This window comes from Malaclemys terrapin, chromosome 9, assembly GCF_027887155.1.
Source record: "Malaclemys terrapin pileata isolate rMalTer1 chromosome 9, rMalTer1.hap1, whole genome shotgun sequence".
Classification (NCBI taxonomy): domain Eukaryota; kingdom Metazoa; phylum Chordata; order Testudines; family Emydidae; genus Malaclemys; species Malaclemys terrapin.
Window position 1 is genome coordinate 101,119,357 of NC_071513.1, and position 19,068 is coordinate 101,138,424.

A 19,068-nucleotide genomic window follows, 5' to 3' on the forward strand; every position below is an offset into this window, starting at 1 on the left:
GCATTGCGGGGTGAAGGGGGGGGGACAGTGCCCTGTAGGGTGTGGTCCCTCCCCACAACTGCCCCAAGCCTGGGCCACACTTCAAAGACCCTGCGAGCTACCTTCAACCTGGAGGTATGTGGGGGTTTGCCCTACTGGAACAGAGACATGCTCTCAGTCCAGCTTCTTGGCTGCTCCGGCTCCCTGTGCCACGCGATACCACTGGGGCAGGGAGATTCCTCCTGACCCCTGGCTGCGGAGCGGTCACTGCCCTGAAGCCTGGCATTAGATCCCTGTTGCGTCACTGCAGGGCCCTTTTAAAGCGCCCTTGCCTATGACTGAAGTGGCGCGAGCTTACCCGTCCCCCATTTCCTCCCCCACAGCAGCCTGACTCACCCTCCTGGGGAGGAAGGTGTCTTGGCTGTGCAGCTCCCAGCTTGGCCAGAGGGGGTCGCTCAGGAGCTCTCCCTCTTGCCATGGGTCTACATTGGCCGGACACCAGATTGGACAGGCTCCCATACACCCCCACGCTCGCCTTGCTGTCTCGCTGTCCACGTCAGGGCAGCCCACAGCTCCCCACAGGGCGGTTCACCCCAGGGGGCATTCAGAGGGGACCTGCCCAGCCCAGTCCAAGGGAGCTCGGGGATTCGTTACAGCTCTGGGGTGAGTCTAGGAGCAACTGCAGCATGAGAGATCCCTAGAGCCCAGGCTAGCGGCACGCCGGTGAGATGGGGGGGTCCACATTGGCAGACATCTCTGGAGCTGGGGGGCTGAGCAGAGGCAGTGCATCCTGGGGCCGGGGAGACAGCGGCGAGGGAGGGAAGGAGGTGGGTGGAAGGCAGGGCAGAAGCCCCATTGCTCGGGCACCGAATAAGAGTGGATGAAGCACTATATGAGGTTGATGGTCTCTAAGGTGCCACAAGTACTCCTGTTCTTTTCACCACGAGGGACAGCCTGCCCCCACCCACGGGGGGGGGGAGGGAATGGCCAATGGGGAGCTGGGAAGAGCCAGGCTCAGGGGCCTTTCCTCTGCACGTCACCCAAGGGTGTCCCTGGTAGGGGGGTGCTAGCAGACAGGCAGCGTGGAGAGCACCCCAGCTTCCCGGTCTCCTCCCCTCATCCCACAGGGCTGAGCTCACCGCTGAGCCAGGGAAAAGCCCCGGGGGCTGTAACAAGCTGGTGAGACGCATCCTGTCTGCACACGTGTGTCACAGCACTGGCATGCTAGGCAGCCGTGACTTGCACGTGTGCTATGCCAGCTCTGACCTGACAGGCAGAGTATGGGGATGGACACCTTGCCTGCCCGGCAGCAAGCGGGGTCTGCGGGGGCTACTATCAAACACCACGTGAACGTGCCCCAGCCCGGCCCAGCAAACGGCCCCCGCACCCAGCCCCTCCTGGGGGCAGAGGGTAGCTCGGCCCTTGCGGCCCATTCAGCTGAGCCCATCTACTGACGGTGCCTGTGAGGGGTCCCTGCAATGTGGGGCCCAGATGTCCCATCAGACAGCTAGCTCCTACCCCCACGGCAAACCAAGGAGAGCATCGGCCGAGGGCCAGCTCCTCCCCAGACACCCACCCGCCTGCCACCACTGGGAACAGAGATTCACTAACTAGCCCACAGGCAGCCAGACACCACCCGCCTCACATGTCCTGTCCCACACCATTACCTTGTGCGCAGCCCACCCCCTGCCTGCCACGCTTCAAACCCCACTGCGCCTCACGCAGCACCAGGATAAGATCCATCTGTTACACTCCCACCATGGTCACTGCAAACCCTCCCGGTGTCACTCACCTCGGGGGTGGGGGGGTCCTGCTCCCCTGGCATGCGAGGCAATGCCAGCAACCCAGCCTGGTCAGTTTCAGGCTCCGGTCACATCCCCGGCACAGGGGGCCATTTAAAATCCCCAGCAACTTGCCAGGGCCTGCGAGCAGGGGTCCCCTCGGACGGGTGGCAGGGAGCTCACAGGCAGAGGACCTGGTGCAGCCTGCACTGGGGGGGGGGGGGGGGGGCTGGCGCATCACCACTCACCTCCTGCATCTTGCCAGCCGGGGCTGGAGTCCCAGGGCTCAGTGGCCCAGCCGGCTGCCGTTTGTTTACAGTCTGCCACTCTCGGGTGGCTGGTCACATGGCAGTGAGCTCAGCAGCTAGAACAGGCCATTCATTCCCGGGGCAGGGCCGGGCAGAGTTTCAGGGACACTCCCCGGGGAGCCGGCTCTGCCACGAGCCCCGCTGGTCGGGTCACCTCTCCGGCAAGCGACACCCACGGGCACTGGTGAGTCATGGAGCCGGGAGCCAAAGGGACACTGGCCTGCGATGACTCCACCATCCGGCCCCAGCACACGGAGGCGAGAGGGGACCATGCAGAACAAGCCCCACTCGCCCGCAGTGACACAGGGCCAATCCCACGCCCGCCCTAACATCCCCTGCTGCCCGCGAGCTTCCTGCCCCCCGTCTGAGGGGACCCCCGACAGGGGAGCTGTGCCGGCCCAGGAGGGCGCTGCTGACCTGCTCCCAGGATACAGCAGGGGTAGGCGGCACTGCCCTGGCTCCAGCAGCCGCTCATACCCGCCCCTAGGAGGTGTCCCACAGATCCATCCTCCCCAGGCCCCACTGCCCACAACACACTGACATCCCGTCATGGAATCCGGCGCCCCACTGCTGGGAGGGGAATGGGCACCTGGGTGAAGAGCCGCTGGCTTACAGAAGCTGGGTCCCCACAGCCCCCTCCCCATGGGCCGCGCTCATCTCGGCAGCTTGGGGGACTCCCCGTGGTGCAGCAAAGGCACATGCAGACAGTCCCCCCCCACGGCCCATATGGCACACAGGCCCTGAGGCGTTATCTTCCCCACAGCACCAGGGGAGCTGTCCCCCCACCCACTGCCGCTGAGCCCCAGCAGAGCTGTGGGCACCTGGGGCAGCTCAGCTGGCAGCATGGTGCCACCGCCCCCTGGGATGCCCGGCTCCTGTGTCTGTCAGTGGGCCGGGGGTCGCCCTGCCTCATACAGCTCCCCAGGCATATGGGAGGGGACCGGACAAAGGGCACTACAACAGCCGATAGCCAAGTACCCACTGGTCCCAGGTGTGCTGTGTGGGTAGCCACCTCCCAGCTGGGTCCTGGGCAGCCCCGGCCCCCAGGGATGCTGACCCCTCACCCCCGCGGGCACTAGGGGTCGTTAATGTGTTACCAATGATTAATGACAGCACTGCTGCTCTCCCGGGGTACTGGAAGAGCTAGGACAGTCCAGCCCCCGGGGAGAACCCTGCATGGCGGGTACAAACCCGAAGGAGGGGGGCAGGGGAGCAGGTGCCAGGCTCTGCAGGCTGGCTGGCAGTGGGCAGTGTACCAGGGAGATGGGCTCTAAAGGGGCTAGCCGGAGCCCTGAGCTCTGTGCTGTGGAAAGCGGGCGGGCAGACAGGGTCCGGCCCTGACCCATCTGCACGGAGCAGCAAGCTAGGATCCGCCCCCCGGCGCCCCATTCCCAGGAAATCCCAGGGCTCAGCAGCTCTGGCTACGCTCACGCAGGAGCTATGGCGCATGCAAGCCCACGGCCCCGTGCCCCGTCCTAAATGCTGGGCGAGCCACCAGCAGGCGATGGGGAAGAGGGTAGAATGCCTGGCACCATTTCGGGCTCCATGTCTATGCCCCTTCCTCTCCGAGCAGCCAGCTTGGTGGGTCGGTGCCTCAGCCCCGGCTCCAACACGGCCCTAGGGAGTGCTCCGGGGGTAGGGACGGCCTGCGGGGCAGGCAGTGCAGAGCGGGTGGAAGTCCGGGCACCCCAGGCAGCAGTCGGCAGAGTGGGGAGGCTGCATGCGGTGCACAGCAGAAGGGATACAATGTAGGGTGCGACACACACTCGGAAGGGGCTGGAGGAAGCGCCACCGCTCCTGCCAGCCAGGGCGACAGAGGAACCTGTGAGCCGAGGAGTGGGCTGCCCTGTGCCCCCATCCGCACCCAGGACGAGCCAGCCCCAAGCCGCTTGCCACGTACAGCTCTGCATATGGAAGGGATTTGAGGGAGGCAAGGGTCCCGGGGCTGGCTGGCAGTCCGGTGTCCCTCCCTTTGCCTGCAGAGGGACCGGGAGATGGGCACCGGCAATCCCCACAGCAGATTAGTCTGGGGGAAATCCCCAACGGGGAAAGGGGGGGGAACGGGACATGTCCAGGACCCCCACCCCCCGCCCCCATCCTCCCCGCAGCCCACAGGCTGGTGCCATGTGGGACCCCACGCCTGACGCAGAGCAGCCCAGATCTCAGACGTGGCTGCCCAGCCACTGCCCAATGCCCCCTCCGCTAACCCCGAGGTGTGCCCTGGCTGGCTCCAGGGCCCGGGAACAGGTGGGGAGCCTTGCAGCTGCTGAGGTGCCCGACTGTATCCCAGCTGAGTCCCTGACAACCCCTCTCCTTGCTGGTGGCCATTGCAGAGTGGCCAAGGGCTGGGTGGGCTCTGAAGACTGGACCCCCCAAGGTGGCACAGGGTCCCTCTATTGCAGGGCTGGATGAGGGAAGTTTGCCTGCCACTGTCCCTGTCCTGTGCAGAGGGCACCAGTCCCCAGCCCCCTCAACCCAGCCCCACACAAGGGGGAGGGAGCATGCATGACACTACCCTCTCCTGGATGGAATCAGTACTGCTCAACTGTGTGTCACAGGCCCCGTATTGCAAGTGGTGATTCTCCCTTCACTTGCAGAGCAGGGGCCTGTACTTCTGGAGCAGAAGGCAGGTTTCAGGGCAGCGCACTGGCAGCCACGAAGCTGTCCTGACTTCTGGGCCTCAAGTGCAGCAAAGCCTCCGCACCAGCACACGGCTCCCAGGAGAGGACGCTGGCTGGCTAATTCTCTGTGGCAAGGGAGAGTCATCGCAGCCCAGCGCCCAGTCTCACCCACCCGGCCACGGCCCCTCTGCGTCTGAGGCAAGATCTGGCCCAGCACTTTGGGTTTGCTGCTTGGGAAATACCCTGACAGGCAGCAGTTCTTGTGGCGAACGCTGGGGCCAGGGTGCTGTCAACGGGCTCAAGGGGGGAGAGACTTTAAATCAGTTGTTCCCACCCCCTTACTAATCCCATGTGGTCTGTTCACCCTGCCTATGCACAGCAGCGGGATCAGCGCCCGGGGGGTGGGAAAGGGGGTTCCAGGAAGGGATTCACTATTTTAAGAAACAGCCCAACCCTCCCCCTGCCCCAAACGCCCCACCCCCCAGCAGCGCCAGAAGCCAGGCAGTGGCTCAAGGAGGCAGCCGGTCTGAGAGGCCGCCAGCAGGAGCGAGTGGGGCAGGTAGATCCGGTTCTAGGGCTCTTTCCCAGGCCAAAGCGCCTTGAAAACCTGGTACGCACAGGAGGTCGTCTCCACCACCAGGGCGAAATGCAGCAACTGCCCAACAGCTGCAGAAACCACGGACAGGACAGGAAGGAGACGCCACTAATAAATCAGGAGCAGTCTAGGGCTCCAGGGCCGGCCCTGTGCCACCCAGCACGGCCGCCCGGGACTCCCTGGCAGCAACAGGGACAGAGCTCAGACCCTCCTGTTCCAAAAGCCCAGGCCTAAGGAGACTCTCCATTAACTGTAAGCAGTAAGGGGGTTCTGACCCACAGCAGGGCCATTCGGATTCCACCCAGTAGGAGGCAGCGCAAGGTGTCAGCCATTCGTTGGGATGCTGGAGCTGCAGAGGAAGTTACACAAGCAGCCAGTAACTTCAGGGGCTGGCGCCTGGCCCGTGCGCTCGGCTAGCGAATGCGCCTTCGCAAAAAGCGGCATCTTTCACCACAGTCAGTCACGGCCAGCATTAAATCTCAGCCAAAAGATGGACCCTCCAATAGCATGGCACCCCCCCGCCACATGGGGGCCAGCCCCTCCTGAGAGCACTCCCTACTGAGCCCCCTGCCACTGCCTGAGAGTGCCCCCTACTGAGTCCCAGTACCCCAAGAGCCCCCCTACCCCCACTGCCTGCAGCACAGAACTCTCTGGCACTGCCTGAGAGCACCCTCTATGGAGACCCCCTGCTGCCCGCAGCACAGCACCTCCTGGCATCACTCTTGGCATGGGGGTCAGTACTGCTGAAAGCCCCCCCCACTGAGCCTCCAGGCCCCACTCCCTGCACCACAGCACCCCCTAGCACTGCACTGGGGCCAGCACTGCTTGAGAGAGAACCCCTTATAGAGCCTCCCCCACCCCCCATTCCCTGCAGCACAGCGCCCCCCTGGCGTCACACTGGGCATAGGGGCCAGTACCGACTGCCCGGGGAGTGTCCCCTGCTCCACTCCTGGCCATCCAGCATCTCTGGCGTCACACTAAGGAGAGCGGGCCCCCAAGGAAACTCCCCCACCATGCCCTGAGCAGCTGGGTTGCCCTCAGTCGTCTCCCAAGCCCAGCCCTGACCCCAGCCCACAGCACTACGGACGGAGCAGGACAAGCCAACTGGCAGGCAGGGATGCGGTGTGACAAGGCCTGAGTCACAAATGCCGCACCAAGGGCTGGTGTGACGGTCGCCCCGGGGAAGGAGAGCTCCAGTGGGGGCTGCTGGGAGCCAGCCCAGAACCTGCAAACAGGCAACTCCCACCAGTCCAGAGCTGGGTACGGCACCACCCTGGCGCGGGTGCCCCACTCGGCACAGAGCTAGCTTCAGTTGGGCACCTTCCTGCTTGGCCACAGGAGGGCGCACTTCACTCAGCTTGTGATACTGTCCCAAGCACCGGCACCGACCAGCCGGATGGAGGGTGGGCAGAGGCTGGGGGGGGGTGGGGGGGAAACCAAACAACCAGCCCAGAGAGTGAACAGAAAACAGGAGCACTGCGCTTCCTTCGCCCACCTGAGCAGCTAGCCCGGCCCAATCACACCCTGCTAGGCCCTGGACCTGGGGAGAAACAGGCAGCAGAGACCCCCAGCCCCCCAGGGACCCCAGCCCAGAGCCTGATCTCAGTTACACAAAGCCCTCCATATCCATGCCAGTGTCCGGTGCCCCGTTGGCCTGGTGAGGCTGCTCCCAGCTGGCACTGGTGCTGCCGGCCTGCGGGTGGGGAGGGGTCTCTGGTGAGCGCAGGAAGGCTGGCAGTACAGTGCAGTGGAGGGCCCTACCTGAGGCTAGGGTGCTGCTCCGTCTGGTTCCACGAACCCCAGGGGGCTGGTCAGAGGGCGGAGGGGATATTCCAGGGGGCGGGAAGGGAGTCCGTTTCAGCCTCTCCCGGAGTCTTTTGAGTTGTACAGAGGACTGGGCCCCCCCCGCCGAGTCCTAAAGCAGCGCTAATCCCGGCCCATCTGCTTCCCAGGGGGGTCCCAGCACGATCCAGAGGCTGGCGCCCTGCGACTCACCAGCACGTCCGTCGAGGGAGGGGGCCTGGCTGCTCCAGCCCATGGGCTCAGCCAGACTCAGTCTGGAAGAGAGAAAAGAGATCCCGGTGTCAGGGCACACCTCAGGCTGGGCACAGCGTCATGCTCCGCAGCGAGGGCGCTGCCACCCGGAGCCACCAGGGGGCGGAGCGGAGTCACTGCCTGGCCGGGATGATTCCATGCCAAAGCCCCCCCCACCAAGGCACCGACCCCAGAGGGAAACCAGCCCCTCAAGGGAAGTGCCACCCCCTCCCACCCCATTTGAGGAGGGAGCAGGACTGGACTCGAACCCAGCACCTGCTCGTTGGCTCTGGCAGAGACAGGCGGGCGCCTTGCAGCTGGCCCCAGGCATGCCAAGGTGCCAATGCAAACACGGATGCCTGGCATGGGGAGGGAGGGTCCTAGACTCACGGACCCCTCCAGCCCTGCCCGGGGCCGAACGTACAGACAGGGCTGCTCAAGCGCCAGGGCAGAGCCAGGCCATGGGACCCCAGTGGAGAGGAATCAGGATCCCCCTTTGTACCCCCCATCCCCGAGCCCCGCTCTGCCTGGCCAGTCGGCAGCCCTGGCACGCAGCCCCTGTGGGACGGAGCACAGCCTCATGCACACCACGGGGGAGGAGGGGAGCACTGGCCCCCACCCCTGGGATGAGGCCTGCCCCGGCTGTCCCCTACCCGGGCAGCCCGGCGCAGCCACCAGCAATCTCCCTGCAGCGTGCGCGGCTGCCGATGGCCAGGGATCTCCACCCGCCTCTGAGCGGCCAGCTGGGACCTGGCCACCACGGGGGCACTGATGGGGCGGGGAGAGCCTGGCTGTATGGCAGAGGCTGCGGCCAAGGTCATGGCTCAGCTGCCGGCCACAAACGGCCCCCTGCCCTCCCTCATCAGCTCTGCAATGAGCTCATCATTGTCCAACGGCGGGAGGGGCAGAGCTGGGCTCCGGCATTTGCCCTTGACTGGGTGGGGGCTCACCCCCAGAGGAGTCCCTCCCCCCCACATCAGGGGCTCTCACACAACCCCTCTTTGGCTCAGGGCCCTGGCCGGATCGGCTGGGACGTCCTGTCCCTGCTCCCAGCACTGGGGGAGCCACCCCCGCCCAAGCCAGCCACCCCCGCTCAAGCCAGCGCTCAGGGACCCTGCCAGGGCCTCGGGAACAGGGAGAGGAAGGGGCTGGTCTGTTCCTGGCAGCAAAGGGCCAAGAGGTCTGGTTAGTGGGGAGAGAGGGTCTGCTCCCCACATCCAGCTCTGCCGGTGCTCCCCACAGCCCCCCCATCTCAGCCCTGGGTGCCCCCCAGCTCTGCTACTGCCCCTCACTCCCAACCCACAGCCCCTGCTAGCCCAGCCCTGGGCGCCCCCCCAGCTCTGCCAGGGCCCCTCACTCCCGACCTGCAGCCCCTGCTAGCCCAGCCCTTGGCGCCCCCCCAGCTCTGCCGGTGCCCCTCAGTCCCAACCCACAGCCCCTGCTAGCCCAGCCCTGGGCTCCCCACCCACAGCTCTGCCGGTGCCCCTCACTCCCTCCACACAGGCAGAGCCTGGAGGATGAACCCAGGCAGACTCAGCATCTCTCTCCCACCCTTCTCCCTCCCCTCCCCGCTAGTGTAGCTGCACCAATTACTGCTGCTGCTAATTAATAGGCCCATGTCCTCCGCTGCTGCTGGCTCCTTTGGCCCCTGTCTAAATGAGGTGAGAATCCCACTCGTCAGCCAGCACCAGCCCCCCCCCCGCCAAGCCGGTCACTCAGGTCCGGGATGCTGCTGGCAGCGCACACGCTGGGACTGCTGCATGAAATCCCCAGCTGGGCGAGGGGAGATCTGCCCACGGGAAGCTGCGCGGGGTCCAGCGGGCCCCCATGGCCAGACAGGAGCAGCCTCTCCAGGGCTGCGGCTCACCCAGCAGTGGCAGGGGGGTCTCTGGGGCAGACACTCACCTTGGAGTGAGAAGCTCTTGGTGAAGACCCACAAAACCCCTCTTGGCCCAGCCCCTCCCCCAGTCACACAGAGGCTCTGGGGCCTGAGCTGGATACGGACAGGGCCCCGCAGCGTCATTGATGGGCCGAGCCCCACTGTGCCCCCAGGAGGTGGGGACGTCTCGCCCCCACTCACCAGGTGGGAGCCGGTGCACAGGCCAGTCAGCTAGCTCTGGGACAGGGAGCACAGCGTACAGCACCTGGCACCAGGCGGCTGCTGCAGGGTTGGGGCTCCCAGGGGCTGCTGAGAATGGACTGGCTCAACTTAGGTCCCACAGGAAGGAGCAGGGAACACCCCAGTCCCCTCCCCATCGGGCCTCCTTCCTTCCCCCTCCCCGGGCAGGATCAGCCCAAGGTCTCTGACTGGTACCAGCTGGGATCCAAACGCCTCTGGGTCCATGTAGACAGGAGTGGCCCCTGGCTAGTCACCCATCCCCCAGGCAGGAGGCCCCACCCACAGGAGCCCCAGAGGGGCCAGGGGAAAGGAAAGGAAGTTGCCGAGGGTGGAGATGAAAGGCTCCAGCTCAGTGCACATCTGTTCAGCAGTCGGGGCTCTTAAAGGGACAGTGTAACTCCAGCCAGCCAGGACCACGGGCCCCTTTGCTGGTGGTTCCAGGTTGGATGCAGACAGGGCCTTGCGGGCCAGGGCACTGCCACGTGCTGTTCAGGGCATCCGGACACAGAGAGCCCTAGGGGTTTGGCTGCCAGGGGACAAGCCCCAGTGGTGACACAAGAGCCTCGAACCCACCATCCAACTGCCCATGCAGCATACATGGGCACTGGGGGCACCAGCAATGTCACACGTAGGCCAGGGCCTTGGGCGCTAAGCCACAGGTCTCTGCCCCAGGGCCTTGCTCCTGGCCCTGCCACTAGAAGGCAGTGCACACCCACACACCCCCACTGTCCTGGAGACACAGGGGGGGCAAGGCAGAGCCCCAGGCCTGGCTGGGGGGCAGACGTTGGGCCAGGAGGGCACAGGCAGGTGCCAGACAGTGCCCCTGGGGGGACCCTGACCATGCTGCCTGGCACTGCCCCCGCATCTCACCGTGCCCCGAGTGCCCTCACCCCAGTTCCACCCACTTCCCCTCCCAGCAGTTCCGGCTGCAGCCCAGGAGAGCCACGTACCCTGGGCCTGCCAGGCAGCAGAGAACCCCAGAGCCCCCTCCAGTGCCCCAGGCTGGTGGTGGGCCCCCCGAGGGCAGAGAAGGCTGGTTTGAGGGGCAAAGCCTGATCTGTTCCCAAGCAGCTCTAAGCTGCCCATTCCCACTAGCCACAGCGGGAGTGTCATGGCGTTCGGGGCAGAGCTCTGGGTCCGGCTCTCCTGCCTGGCCAGGGGGCCAGACCAGGCCTGGGGCCCCAGCCCAATTCAGCCAGAAGACAGGAGATCCCTCCTGCCTTCTCCCCGCCCAGTCCCCCCAGCCATGGCTTGCGCTATCACGGCAGCAGTCAGCCGAATGACCCTGGAACGAGCCAGGAATGGGGTTGTGGCGTCTCAGCCGGGGGGAGGGGGGGGCCTGGAGAGGGCCAGGTGGGGCAGCTTCCGCCCCCCGCCCCCGACAAGCCAGGCAGTGCAGGGGCTCCTGAGGGCACCCACGGGGCTGTGCCCAAGGGAGGGGACTGGAAGCTGCTACACCCCCAGGCCCCTGCAGCACTGGGGAGCAACCCTGCCCATGCAGCACCCTGCAGCCCAAGGCCGGGCCAGGGGAGCCAGTCTCTAAGTTACCGACACAGACTCCGCCCACCGAATCCCCGCCCCCCCCCCCCCAGCTCCCCTCTCCGCCCACCCAGGGAAGTTCAGACCTGCTCCTGCGCCAGCTGCCCTGCCCAGCGCCCCGCAGCACCAACAGCTCATGCCCCCGGCTTCCTGCCCACGCCGGCGCTGCACGGCGCTCAGCCACTTCGCACCGGAGGGGGAGCGCGCGCCTGGCAGCCTCGTGGGGGGAGGGGCAGGGATGTGCCACACATGGAAATGGGGGCGCAGGGGGGTTCTAAGGGATGATCACAGCTCCCGGCGTCTGCTCTTGCACCATCTCCGGAGGTGCTGGAGAGGGAAAAGCCCCGCTAGGTCCTGTCTACTGCCTCCCCTCCTCCCCCCGCCCCATGGTACTGCCCGAGCCCCCCCACTGCTCCAACCACCCGTGTTCCCCACCTGACTGGAGCCCGCAGCCCACACTGGGCGATGCTGCCAAGCTCAGGCCCCAAGGCAGTGGTGACCGCCTGGCACTGACCGGCCTCGCCAGCACCGAGGGGCAGGGCAGCGTCACACACACACACACCCCCGGCACAGGGAGGGGCAGGGACCTGCTCAGGGTAACAGAGAGCCCAAGTCTGGCCTTCCACCCAGTCAGCCATGCCCGCTGGGGGACGAGCACTCCCCTCCTAGACCAGGCGGGACAGTGGGCCCAGGCAGAGACCTACACACACACCCTCCCCCAGCAGCTCGCATGGCATGAGGGGCACCGGTGGGCTCGCCGGCATGGCTTGGCGTTAGTCCTCTCACCTCCCAACTGCCAGTTCAAATCCAGCCTGGGTCAGGCGTGCCCCCTTGCGGCCTGCTGGCCCGGCCACACTAGCATGGTGCTTGGTGGCTCTCAGCCCAGCTAGTCACAGACTAGTGACCACAGCACGTTGGCACCCACAAACGGCTGCCAGCTGCCAAGGGGGAGCGCCCAGCTGTGGAACACACTCCCAGCACCCCAACAAGCTGGGCGGTGCAGGGGCTTTGCCAGCTAGATCCACTGGGGCCACCAGTGGGAAACACTTCCTCCTCCACAGCCCAAAAGTGGAACCTTTGGGGAGCAGAGAGACGACACCCCCGGCCAGGCGGCTGCCATCAGCAGCACTAGAGGGCGAAGGACAATTTCGTGCAGCAGGACCCCCAGGGAGGGGATCAGATGGGCACCACAGGGGACCAGGAGTCAAGAGCCAGGAAGGCCAGGGAATGAACAGAGACCAGAGCACGGGGGAGGGCACTATGCTGGAAGTAACACGCCAGGACTGCTGCTCCTGGGAGCAGACATCCTATGGAGCACGTGGAATGGCCACCCCACCCCAGCCTAGAATGCCAACATCTGGACCACCACCAGCCCCAAGCCGCCTTCTCACTCCCCTGCCCACCCTTCTGCCAGGGCCGTTCCCGGGGAGCAGGAGCCAGACCGCGCCTGCTTCGCTTCCCACTCGCTGCCAGGGGGAGAAGGGCCCCTTTGTCTCTGCTCCGGCCCCAGGAGACAGAGCCACAAAGGGGCTTTCTGCCGAGATCGCGTGCAAAGGGCAGTGGTGCAAGAAGGCCACGAGGGGGAGAGACAAACCCAGAGCCCACAGGGGGCTACAAACTCCCCCGGGGTTGCCTCGGGAGAGTTACCTCCACAGCCTCCCGGCTGACAGAGGTCCATGCATGGTCCGGGACACAGCCCCATGCTCCTAAGCCTCGGTCGGCCAGAAGCTGGGACTGGATCACTCACTTGCCCTGTTCTGTTCATCCCCTCTGAGGCATGTAGCCCCAGCCACTGTCAGAGACAGGATGCCGGGCTACAAGGACCATTGCTCGGACCCAGCACGGCTGTTCTTCTGTCCTGTGATCCTGCAAGGTGCTGGGTGCCTTCGACTCCCAGCAGCTTCCCTGAGGAGCGAGGGCGCTCAGCACCTGCCAGCGCACCATGCGACACGACATCGTTGAGGGCCATCTCCAGGAAGAGAGGGCAAGGCTCAGACGGGAATGGAGGGGGGTGGGGGGGAAGACTGCCTGACAAGCACCAAGCACGGCTCTCCTCCGGCTATCAGACTGCCCTAGGCACACAGGGTTTGCCAGACCAGTCAGAGCACTGGATCACCTCACCTTCTGCCAGCAACACACGCTTGGGGGGGGTGTGTGGAGATGATGGACAGGACACAGGCTCACGGTGAAGCAGGACAATTGTGCAAGGCTGCACAAGGGGGCAGGATTCCTGACCCCTGCACCCACTGGCCCTGAAGCATGGGGCTTGCTCACCCATACCTTAGCTTGCTGAACTACCCTACATCTGCAATATGGTTATCCAGCTGCAGGCTCCAACTGCCCTGAACCCCACCGACAGTCATTTCCCCGAGGGGTCCCTTGGCATCTCACCCTGCCCTCAGCTTTGCAGCTTCACATTGCAATGGCTGCACGACTCCACTGAAACAAGCCAAATCCCAGAAACAGTCACTTCCATCCTTCCTCGTATAAAGGAGTCAGACTCAGGCCAGCGGACGGGACCTTTACGATCCTATCGTCTGACAAGCTGTGTGGCTCAGACCAGAGGCTCCCCCAGCAACCGGGCACGTTCCAGGTATGAAGGGGCAGAACTCTCCCAATTTGCCGGGGGGGGAAGGGGGGGGGGCTTGGAAAGGGAAGTGGGGATGCACAGAGCCCTGGTCACCTGGTTAACACACCCATCAGCTTCAACCCCCTCTGTAACGGTCTATAGATCAAAGCACCAGTTATGTGGGAAGGCAGCCAGCCACTAACACCCTCCTCCCCAAACTCAGCTCTGCTGATCTTCCCAACGGAGTTAAACTGTTGACACCCTGAGTGACTTCACTTCCAGAAAGGAAGGAAAGAACTAATGGGGGAAGGGGGCGAATAGGGGACATGAGGGAGACAGAGCCCCTGACATGTAACAGAGGAGGGAATGAAGGCAACATAGAGCCCATGACCCCGGGGGCAGATCAGGGGACCCTTCGGAAGGGGAATGGGAATGGAGGGGAGACTAGGGGGCACAGCCCCTGGCATAAAGAGGAGAATAGGGCCTGTGGGCGTCCCTGAAATAGAGGGGGATGGGAGGTGGCACATATGGAGCTGGGGGAAGGAGGGATGCAAGGAGCCCCTTGTGTGTGACAAAAGCTACAAAGCGTGTTCCTCTCTAGGAAAAACAAACCCCTCGCAAAGCAAAACAGAGGCTGTTTCCATTTAACACCCTGGTCCGCCGCTGAAGGATTTTCAATAGTGCAATCACAACAGGAAACCGCTTTTGAAAATAACCTTGCTGGAACCTTGAATGTGATCAGCCAGGGGTGTGTCAGCAGCACGTGCACACACACACACACACACCATTGCACAAGCAGTGCACACATCCCGCATGCCATTATGTAAGCAGTGTGCACATGCACTCCACCCCATTGCGCAAGAAATGCATACACACCTTACACACCATTGCACAAGCGGTGGGTGTGCACACACCCCACATGCCATTGCACTAGTGCACACACACACACCATTACACAAGCAATGTGCACATACACGCACCTCACATGCCATTGCACAGGCAATGTGCACATACACACACCTTACACGCCATTGCACAAGCAGTGACATGTATGCACACAGTCCACATGCCATTGCACAATTAGTGTGAGCATCCCCCCCCCCCACACACACACACCGCAAACCATTCCACAAGTGGTGCACACACACTAAACAGCTCCAGAAAGACTAACTCGTCAAACCAATGCAGCTGGACACGCCCCACAGCTCAGGCCTGCCAAACAGCCCGGCAATAACTCCCCCATGAACTTGCAGAGCTCCTGGGCAGCCCCCAGTAACCCCCGTGCACAGAGCTGCCTTGGGAGCAATGCTAACAAGCAGCGAAAGCAGCCCAGCGAGCACTTACAAGCAACCCTACAGTAACACACAGGCAGGAGCAGCATAAGAACAGCCAGACTGTGTCAGACCAAAGGTCCATCTAGCCCAGTGTCCTGTCTTCCGCCAGTGGCCAATGCCAGGTGCCCCAGAGGGAATGAACAGAACAGGGAATCATCAAGTGATCCATCCCCTATCACCCATTCCCAGCCTCTGGCAAACAGAGGCTAGGGACACCATCCCTGCCCATCCTGGCTAATAGCCATTGATGGACCTATCCTCCATGAACTTATTTTGGTCTTTTTTGAACCCTGTTATAGTCTTGGCCTTCCCAACATCCTCTGGCAAGGAGTTCAACAGGTTGACTGTGCGTTGTGTGAAGAAATATTTCCTTTTGTTTGTTTTAAACCTGCTGACTATTAATTTCATTTGGTGATGCCTAGTTCTTGTGTTATGAGGAGTAAACAACAACACTTCCTTATCTACTTTCTCCACACCAGTCATGATTTTATAGACTTCTATCATATCTCCCCTTAACCGTCTCTTTTCTAAGCTGAAAAGTCCCAGTCTTATTAATCTCTCCTCATATGGAAGCCGTTCCATATCCCTAATCATTTTTGTTGCCCTTTTCTGAACCTTTTCCAATACATCTTTTTTGAGATGGGGCAACCACATCTGCACACAGTATTCAAGCTGTGGGCGTACCATGGATTTATATAGAGGCAACATGATATTTTCGGTCCTATTTTCTAGCCCTTTCTTAATGATTCCCAACATTCTGTTCGCTTTTTTGACTGCCGTTGCACATTGAGTGGATGTTTTCAGAGAACTATCAACAATGACTCCAAGATCTCTTTCTTGAGTGGTAACAACTAATTTAGATCCCATCATTGTATATGCATAGTTGGGATTATGTTTTCCAATGTGCATTACTTTGTATTTATCAACATTGAATTTCATCTGCCATTTTGTTGCCCAGTCACCCAGTTTTGAGAGATCCTTTTGTAGCTCTTGGCAGTCCGCCTGGAACTTAACTATCTTGAGTAGTTTTGTATCATCTGCAAATGTTGCCACCTCACTGTTTACCCCTTTTTCCAGATTGTTTATGAATATGTTGAATAGGACTGGGCCCAGTACAGACCCCTCAGGGACACCACTATTTACCTCTCTCCATTCTGAAAACGGACCATTTATTCCTACCCTTTGTTTCCTATCTGCCCACCACAGGACGCTGCACAAGGTGCACGGCTGTGCAGAAACAAGCTCAGTGCTCCTGAATCAGCCTCTCTGAGCGTGGATTGTAAGCTGGACTCTTCTCCCCACGCCGACCGGCACAGAGGAGCTATCCGGGGCAGAAGACAGGTGACTGGCTCAGCCCAAGGGCTATAAACAGGCTCTTTTATCTCCTCTTATCTGAGCCCAAGTCCAGGCCTTCCTGCCCAGCAGAGGAATGGAGGGCATGGGGCCAAGCCAGCGCAGTGGTGTCTGAGCTCTGCCTCAGCATCACAGGAGCCAGCAGCACCCTTCTCTCAAAGGAACCCCGAGGCTGGACGAGCAGCAGCGGCTGGCTCTGCTCAGGGCTGGCTGCTATTTCAGAGACTGAATTGGCTTCAGCGGGAGCAGGAGCAGGCCTTAGACGGAGCTCCCTGCACTAACGGCCCTGCCACAGCCACTGATGCACTCGCTCAGCACCCCAGGAGTAAATAGCCCCAGGATTACCCCGCTACAGACGGGGAAACTGAGGCACCAGCAGGCAGCAACTGGATGGAGGGAGTCCATGACAGAGCCAGGACTGGAACTCGAGAGCTCAGCCAACCTGTCGTGCAGGGCACAGTGCTTGAGCACAGCTGCAGGACTGCTGCCCGTGGGGCCTGCAGAGACCCTGCTCCCACCCCAGTGCACGGAAGTTTCCCTTCCTCACAAGGAGTCCTGCAGGAGCAGGATGGGGCGGGGCAGGCCAGCAGTGGACATGGACACGGACATTCTCTCTCTCTCACCAGTTCATTGCAGGGGATCTCAGCCACCCTGCCCTTCCCAGGCTGACCGGGAGCAAGCCCCAGTGAGGTCCCAGCTGCATGGGAAGGCGATCCTACTAGGGAAGAGGCCAAGAACCCTGCAAGAGCGCAGTTAATTGCCAGCAAAGTCAAGAGAACCAGGCAGGAGAATGCAACACAGCCAAGGAGCGCCCCCTCCATCCTTCCCTCTCCCCGCTGGACTCCTCCACTCTACAGGAGAGAGCAAAGTCTGTACGGCCCCCTCCCAGCCAGACTCCAACATGCTGTACACGCTACAAATTGCTTCACTCACCACAGAAATGCAACCACCTCTGGGGTGGAACGCAGCAGTCGTTTACCAGTGTGCAGCAGTTCATAATGGGAAACAAATAGCTCCTCCCAGTGAAGCTGGAGGGGGACATGGAGGGATGCAGAATGGAGCATCCTGGTTGGATCCCTGTTAGCAGAGGGGGCTGCCGTCTCACCTGAGGCATGGTGCCTGCCACAGGGCACCTCAGAGCCAGTGAGCGAGCCCCCCCCCCCCCCCCCCCGAGGGCTCCTACGGGAGAAGGACCCTGGCGAGAGCCAGCCTGGCGGCCAGCCAGAGCAGCACCCCACCTGGCAGCTAACACAGCCTGGTGGGGGCGAGGATCTATGGCCCTGCTGTGGGAGCCGTTCTCCACTGCGGGGGCTCACAACTATGGGCTGGGAGCGGCCACACGGGTGCAGCCGGCCTTTGCTTGGCTTAGAGCCGTCCCGCTGGTGGAATGTTCTGGGTGTCTGGCTCTCCTGGTCCAGCCCCCGCACGCTGGGGTGCACACGCAGGCCTGGGGACCCAGCTGCCTTGCCCAGGACGGGCGAAGCACTCGCGGGGTTTCCGCTCGCAGACTGAATCACTCGGCCCACCCCCCACACGCAGCACCCTGGGCACAGCCACAGAGCTGCCAGCTGCCGAGGAGCCACACAGAGGGGAAATCACAGAGACGAGCAGCACGCCATCCCCGGAGCCTTACCCACAATCCCCTGCCCGCCTTACCGTGCGCCCAGAGCCCGCGCCCCAGGCTCGGCCTGAAGCACTGGCTATCGAGACGCAGGATAGCGAGGCCTGGGCAGCTCGAGGGATCAGTAGCAGGTCACAGAGCCTGGTGCTGAACTGAATGCAGCCCAGACTAGCAGCTCCGGCCGCCCACCCCCCTCTGTGGAGCAAGCTAGTCTCCAGCTGTTCCTAGCAGGCAGCTGTCTACACTACCAACAGCCCCTCACTGGCCGCCTCAGCCACTGCCCCGGCCAACACCACACAGGCTGGGGTCCACGATTTCAGTGGGAGCTGAGGGGAGGGAGGGCTGAGCCAGCCAGGAGAGGCTGCTCACAGCCGGGCTGCTGGAGGTGCAGCCCACGGTATTTTCAGTCCCAGCACTGGCGTGATAAGAATAATGACCTCTTGGAAGCAAGTGGGAAAAGCAGAGTCCTGCAGGGGAGCTTAACCCAGATCAGAGGCACCTGAGTGGAACAGGCCCCACCACAATTGCAGGTCTGAACACCCCTGAGCTTCAGGGAGCAGATCCGAGCCCAACCCTGCAGCCAGCACCACCGTGACAATCATCAGCCCCCCTGGCTGTCTGCTTCTGCCATGTTCCAGCCACTCCGCCAGCCAGGTGGTGCGGGCACGGTCATTATACGTCGTTAACGCTTGCCCTGTGTGTGCCATCTGCACACACCGAAGTGGCAGGAATGATAATCCCTGTTTCACAGGTGAGTGAGCTGAACCTCTGAGCAGGTCAAGGACTTGCCCAACCTAGCGGCAGAGCTGGGGAGGGAACCCAGGAGTCCCGAGTCCCCCAACACTTAGGGGATCTGCCAAACCCAGTCAGAGGAGAAACGTTCGGAGCTGGTAAAAGGGAAGCAGGAAGCCAGGCCTGCATCACTGTCCCAGCACGGCCCAATCAGCGAACGGATTAGTAGGAACAGGAGAAGAGAGGCAAAGAAATTCTGCTTTGGGAACGCTCATCGCGTCTCTTTGAAATTCTGCTCTACACCCTCTGGAAGTGGGAACAAGGCCCCTCTCCCCCCATTCTGACCCAGCTCCCTCTGCGAGGCACAGCCAGCCCCTGAACGCCGTTGAGACCCCCAGCGCTCAGGTGGGCTGGCTACTCCTGTTATTCCAGCCCCGGGGACAGGCTATTTGAGAGTCCTCTGGGGGCACTTCAGGGAGACAG

The 19,068-nt window shown here is 62.5% G+C and overlaps 1 protein-coding gene across 1 annotated transcript in view; it reads right to left on the bottom strand.

The window, feature by feature from the left end:
• The window catches only part of TNK2 (tyrosine kinase non receptor 2), a 66,905-nt gene that overhangs the window by 43,862 nt on the left and 3,975 nt on the right, over positions 1–19,068 (bottom strand). The window contains exon 2 of the mRNA XM_054039707.1: positions 7,046–7,341. The gene's annotated coding sequence lies outside the window, so the exon portion shown is untranslated. The remainder of the gene's footprint in view (positions 1–7,045; positions 7,342–19,068) is intronic.